This window comes from Rattus norvegicus, chromosome 1 (genome assembly GCF_036323735.1).
Source record: "Rattus norvegicus strain BN/NHsdMcwi chromosome 1, GRCr8, whole genome shotgun sequence".
Classification (NCBI taxonomy): Eukaryota; Metazoa; Chordata; class Mammalia; order Rodentia; family Muridae; genus Rattus; species Rattus norvegicus.
In genome coordinates, this window is record NC_086019.1 from 157,419,238 (window position 1) to 157,426,712 (window position 7,475).

The 7,475-nt window shown below is 33.8% G+C and overlaps 1 pseudogene; it reads right to left on the bottom strand.

Annotated features, from left to right (window-relative positions):
* The window catches only part of Ywhah-ps1 (tyrosine 3-monooxygenase/tryptophan 5-monooxygenase activation protein, eta, pseudogene 1), a 32,018-nt pseudogene extending 24,793 nt beyond the window's left edge, over positions 1-7,225 (bottom strand).
* Between the last annotated feature and the right edge of the window lie 250 nt (positions 7,226-7,475).

The following is a 7,475-nucleotide window of genomic DNA, read 5'->3' on the forward strand; positions in this document are numbered from 1 at the left end:
CTCGATATCCTTGACAGAGTGAACTGTCACTTGTGCTTTTGATCTTTTTTTTTTTTTTCAGAGCTGGGGACTGAACCCAGGGCCTTGTGCTTGCTAGGCAAGCGCTCTACCACTGAGCTAAATCCCCAACCTCTTGTGCTTTTGATCTTAGCCCTTCTGGCAAGTTTAAAACAGAATCTCAAAATCATTTTGATTTGCATTTCCCTGATGACTAAGCATTTTGAATCTTTCTCTTAATGTTTATCAACCATTTGAGATTCCTCTATTGAGAATTATCTGTCTATATATGTACAACATTGTTTAACTGGAGTATTTATTGATGTGATATCTAAAGGGATATCTAGATTCTTGAATTCTTTATAAATTTTGGATATTAGTCCTCTATTGGATGTCGAATTGGTAAAAATATTTTCCCCATCAGTAAGCTATCATTTTGTCCTTCTGATGATGTCTTTGCCTTACAGAAGCTGTTCAGTTTTATGTGATTCCATTTACTAATCTGTTATCTTAATGAGTGCACTATTGGTGTTCTGTCCAGAAAGTTGTCTCCTGTGCCAATACATTCAAAACAATTCCCATTCTCTCATGTACCATGTTCTGTGAATCTGGTTTTATATTGAGGTCTTTGATCCAATTGGACTTGGGTTCTGTGCAGGTGATAGATATGGATCTACTTGCATTGTTCTCCATTGCAGACATCCATAATGAACACTGTTTGTTGAAGATCCTTTCTTTCTGTCCATTATATTCTTTATTAAAAACCAAGTGGTCGTACATTTGACTTTCTGCCTGGGTCTTCAACTTCATTCCATTGACCAATATGTCTGTTTTCATGCCAGTACCATGGGCTTTTTTGTTGTTGTTGTTTCTTTGTTTGTTTGTTTTATTACTTTAGTTCTGTAATGAGGGATCATGATACCTCCAGAAATTATTTTATTTTAAAGAATTGTTGTAGCTCTCCTGTTTGTTCGTTTTCCCATATAAAATTGAATATTTTTCTTTTAAACCCTCTAAAGAGTCATGCTAGAATTTGTAGTGCCTGGTGCTCTTTTGCTAATTCTGTTACCCAAAAAACCTTTCTGCAGTGTCCTGCATGCAGGCTAAAGGAAGTCTGTCCCCAGCTGGATTTGACTGGCAATAAAGAACTTCTATACAGCCAATGAATGTGCAAAGAGAGATAGGCCTCCAAGCCTCAACACAGGCAGATGTCCACTGCTTAGGTGCAGGCCACACCAGTCACAAAAACGGGTGCTGCCAAAACCACAAGAGTAAGATGCCTTCCTACAAACTCCCCCATTATGTAGACTAGCGTCCCCCAAATCATTTCACTGTTTCCACACCTATCCAACCCCACCACCTATATTTTGTATGCCTCTTAATGGAAGCTTGCACTATCAGTTGTTTCAGACCACTAGACATTTTGTGTTCCATGGACTGCCTCTTTGGGCTAAGGGAAAAAAAAATGAGACCCATTGTTTAGAATCTTGCCATTTGGGTAACGCTTCCATATTGATGTGTGGCATATGTCTCCTGCTAAGTGACAGGAGAATCACAGGCTGGCTTCTCAAGTAAAACTTACAAATTAGATTCAAAGTTGAAGTGTGGCATAATCCTTCCCCTCTCAGACTGTTATATGTTCCATGTTCATTATGCTGAGTTCTGCCGCCCTCTCTGTACATTTTGTTTTTAACACATACACATGCACATATGCATGCATGCACACACAGAGACACCACACACACACACACACACACACACACACACACACACACACACACACTTTCCTATCTTAGCTAACGGAAAAGGGAAAGTGATACAGCATTATGATACAGCATTCCAAATTTCTTTTTAAAGTGCCTCTTGAATTCAACTGATTACTGATATCATGATCATCTTTACATAGACATAGCCATATTATTATACCAAAAAATTCTAGTTAGAAGATTTAGAGCAAATAAAATTAAACCACAGCAATTTTCGAGAAAATGGAAAAGAAACCTTTGCTTGAAATCACACTTAATTATTATTTACTGAGAAATAACATTCAAAACAGGCAATAGTCTTTAGAACTCATCTTCAACATTCTTCAATATGTCACTGTTTTAAAGGAATACTTTCAAAGAGTAAGTTTAAGTATAGTACTGCTTCTTAAAAACATGTTTCATAACTTTCTTTTATATGTCTTCTCCACAGAATTCAAACCACTAAGATTTAGTTACAAGGATTATTACTACTTTTATATTCCTTCTAACATCGAAAAGGGACATATTATTATACAGAGTTGGACAGATTTCCCTAGAATGTATATACCTTCTCTTTCTCTACTTGTACCATGTATACGATGGTATTTCTTGAGAAATATCAGCACGTGCCTCTTCACTCCAGAAAAGGAACTGACAACAGACCAAAGTAAGGATAACATCAAACCCAAATTGGCAAATCAATCCGTTGTACCTGTTCTTTACAAGATTGGAGCTGGCACATAAAGACAAGCAAGTTCCACATGGTCTATAAGAGCTGAAAATCTCAAGCGTGCTATACAACTTGTAGGCAACGCAACAGATTGTTATTTACAGGCAGTTCCACTGATCACTATCTCTTCTACGCTACTTGGTTGGTTTTTGTTTGTGTTTGTTCTTTAGTATACTCTACTGGTCTTCTGTACAGTTCTACATCTCTAAGAAGTCTTTTACAAGCTCTTACTTACTGTATAAGTTTGTCAGTGCATAGGCCTAATGGTGCTACTCCATTTCATAGGGTTTCCTCAAGTTAATGAGTTGTTTGCTTTCTGAGTGGTGATAGGGTTCTCTGTCAGATGGGATGTTTCACTCAAACTTAATACAATGTGTGTCCTAAGGAGTTAAAGTTTAATATGGAAAAAAATAGCTGTAGAACATAGTTATGTCCCAGGATTGCTCCTGATGTTAGTATCTGAGCCTGGTATGGACTTTTTCTTTCCTTCTCAATTCTCATTTTTCTTCTTTAAGATTTAGTTCAAACAATTAATCCCTTATTTTTTTTAACTTATCCATAGGTATATTGCAGTGCACTGTGCTTGGTGCTCTATTATCTTCTGTGTTCTCTAGAGAAAAGTTTCATTTTGATTTCATCATTTATAGAAATGATTTTGAGCACATGGTTCTAAGTTGTATTAGACAGCAGAATAAGCAAGCCATGGTGAAAAAGCTAGTAATCAAAATTACGTTTTAGTCTTTTCTTCAATTCCTGCCTCTAGTTAGTTTCTTGCCCTGACTCCCTTACAAGATGAAACATAGCAATCAAGACCAAGTAAACCTTTTTTGCTACAAAATAACATTTGATCATGAGTATATAACTGTAGTAAAAACCTATAAGAGACAGAAATCAACAGCTAGTAAGAGTCCCTTTCCTTCATTATACAGGGAGGAGAGATGTTGAGGAGTACACCTGGCATCAACCTCTGGACTCTGTATATACTCCCATATATATATGGGCACATGCACCTATACACATATGCGCCCAAACACCTGTGAGCACAAACACATATACACGCCCCACACAGCACACACTAAAATCATATTAACATGATTATAATAAAAAGAGTTAAGAATAAAAAATTGGAGTCATTTGTGCAACACAATAAGTATCAAACTAATACGAAAACAATTTTTAATAATGAAGTGCAGAAGACCAAACTACAAAGGACAAGATTTCCAAATAATTAATTGCATAAATCTGAAAAAGAGTGGGAGTGGATCCTGCAAATATGGAGTTCAAAGGGAAGAGAAAACCAAAACAAACCAAGCAAAATGGCCTCTGAAGATTTAAGTCTCAATAAACAGTTTTATATGCAGTTTGTGCAAACACATTTTCATTTTCTATAAAAGAACAAACAGCTGAGGAGACTAAGCCAGGGAGATGCAGAGAGAAAGTAAAATAGTCTTAAATAAATACTGGCTTGAAAGGTGAGATTGCCTCCTATGCTGCAATATGGTTATCTTACGGCTCTTTAAAATGCAATGCATTTTTTCCCGACAAGCAGTAATTTTGTTGAAGATTAAAACAAATTCTCACTTTATACTAAGGAGGGATAATTTCAGACTTAGGAGATGGGTAGTGATGCTCTATTACTGATCATCAGTCGTGTGACTAGCTGACTAGGTCACCTAAGACTTTGTAGCTGTACTGAGGGAAATTTCAGTAATGAAAAACTGTTAAAGGTAAGCAAGGATGTCTGAAGAAAATTAGGAACGAAAAATTATTAGTGGAAAAGTAATGCAGTTTTCATTGTCAATGTAAAACAAGATATTTCAAGGGAAAATATAACATGACATGATACAGTTGAACAATCCTGACTTATATCCCAGTTTCACATCACAGTCAAAAAGCCCAAAGTAGCATTGTCAGTTAAAGAGTCAAATATCAATGGTGTCAAGTGAAACAGGAAATAAGTCTGTGAATTTTCTCTTCCAGAAAAGTACTTATGTATGTTACATATGTGTGTATGTATCACATAAACATTTTTAAGTATTAGATGCGATAGTCCAAGTGAATGAAGAATTTGCTTACAGAAATTATAAGGAATCATAAAGAATTATTTGCAAGTACCAATTAAACCTTATTGAATAGTCAGTATGCAAGAATTTCTACATGCTTTATTTTTTTGAGAGTTTCACAAATTAGTACAGTAGTTATTTAATTTCCAAACAATTGTTCCTCCTTCGATTCCTATCAGATGCTGGTATGTATTCTCTCTTTTCCTAAATTATTATTATTACACATATCTGCATAAATTTAATACATATATGTATATATGTATCCTACATGTATACATTCTATTTAATATTGCTTGTATGTACATGTATTTAGGTGTGACCACTTGGAATTACATAGTCTATAAAAGTTCATCTTTAGATAAAGATTTTTCCTTTCTCAGTGGCCATTTATTTTGCTGTCAACTCCTTTTGAAATTTTTCCTATTCCTCAATAGCACGTCAATCATGTAGTCATGCAGGTCATAGGAGAAAACACATGCCATTTATAAATCAAGGCAACAAGCTGTAATTGGAGAGGTCAAAGAGCCTAATGGAGAATCTATTCCTGACATTTTTCTTAACCAATATAATTTACAACTGTACAGGTCGACCCTCATCATAAAAACTTCTTTCAACCCTGAAGATTGTCACAGATATTGTAATCTAATCAAAATGCAAAGAACAAATGATCATTGGGCCAATCTCAGTTTCTACATCTACAAAAGAATCCCTGAACATAAGACTCACAGAATGCCATGGACAGGTCAGGGAGCAGAAAGACTGTAAAAACCAAAGGGCCAGGGAATATTCCTCAAGTTACTATTTTCTAGACATGAGAGAAAATCTGCATCCACAAAATCTCAACAATGCATTTCTGAACAAGATCTTCACAGTGATATCAACCTGAGATCTGATCTTCAATGTAATTCAGAAATGGAGATATTTCCCATTTCTTGACTCCATCAAAATGAGGTTTAGACAAACGAGCATACAGAAGTTAAGCATACAATGTGCTTTCTCCTGGAAAGGACATGACACAAAACAGTATATTTATGTCACACTGTTTCTGAAAATCTTCCTATAAAAATCTTATAAAATAATAGTAGTGATTAAGGTGTCATATACATGATAAAAAATATTCAGCATGATGAAAAAATACGGAACAAAGAAATTCTTGCAGCAAATTGAATGTCTCTAGAATTTCTTTAGGAAAGATAATAATAATCAGAGATGCATATATTGATGATATGTTGTAGAAAATAGAAAAATGTAATAAGTATGTTTAAATTTCAGTATTTATATTAAAGAAGATGATTGGCGAGCTAAACTAAAAATAGTATTGTGAGACTTGGATACACAACTATACTCATTTTACCTTTTGAATAAATTAAGCATAACTAGCTCTAAAAGCTGTTTGAATATATTACTATAAATCAACAAGAAACATACCATACTGAAATATTTTATATAGAAATAGAAATATTTTCACAGCGAAATTAATAAAAATAAGATGCCTAAAATGATTCAGGAAAATGGCATGTATGTAATTTCTTCAATTTTATGTGTATGTATACAATGTGTCCAATTTTATAGCTCTAACACATCCCTGAATATGTACATACATCTATAAATGCATGGAAAAAATAGCATTTGTATCTCAGTAATTATCATGTACAATTTCTTCAGAGTTTATTTACATAATTATCACTCCCATATGTAGCTGGCTTATTAAAATTTGTATGTCTTCTAGTACTTTATATTAATAAATATAAAGGAATTTAAATCTACAATCTTTATTTAGTAAGTGGCAATTATAGATTTTCATTTTGAACTTGAATGTTTAATACTTTAAACAATTTATACATGATCTCAATTTCTGACATTTTGATGAATGAAAAATTTCATTAGAAAAAAAATAAAAGAATGCTGAACCTATATCATATGGTTTCAAGTATTGAATAGCTTATTGATTATTATATCTGAAGAATCCAAATTTTATTGAAATGTGTACCTTGAAAAACTCCCTCTCTAAGTTAATTAGCAAAATAGTCAACCATCAGCTTGGGTTTAGACATTTTGGTAGATATTCTATTCATTGATTATGTAAATAATAGGACATGAACAGTTAATTTTATTATGCAAAATACATTCAGCATATAGTTTTCTGAACCATAATTTTTACTGGTGAGACCTATGGATTTTTCAGATGCCACTTATAAATTTGTCTTTCTTTTAATCATATTTTGCAACAAATATGATAGTCTTCTAATTACTTACTGTTTCAATAAACTTTGTAAAGAATAATGTGATATGCCAGTCTTTACATGTAGACATATGTCTATATGAAAACTCTGTGAATTTAAATTAATAGGTTAAAGAGTATGTACGTTATTTATTATTTATTTAGTGTGTGTTCTATGTGTATGTACATTCTCATGCCGAGGTGTACTTGTGGAGATCATAAGATTCTTAAGGGGAGTCAGCTAATTTGCTTTATCTGGGGGGCCTTAGTCGCAAACTCATTTCTTCAGACTTAGCAATCATCAAGTATATTCAATGAGTCACGTGGCAGGATTATGTGCATTTACTTTTGAAATAACCTTACTTGTTTTTATTTTTCTAGGAAGGCATGTTCTTGAACCTGGAAACCTGTTTAACCTCCCAAGTGCTATAGTATTATAGATCATACCTGACTTGTACTCCTTATACATGTCGTCAGTAGGCTAGTGATGCTCTGTCTACGTTATAATAAGTGAATGATGCCATTCCAGTCTAGCATTGTTATTCACATATGTTGAAAATAAGTTTTTATAAAGTGCTTACTCCAAAAGAACTGTATGAGACACATTTTGAAGTGCAGCATATCTTAATATAGGATTATATCACCACCCCCTTTTTTTGGCTGCTGAAGGAGTAATAGGAAAAAGGAAAGGACTCTATTACCCTAAATAATAAATCAAT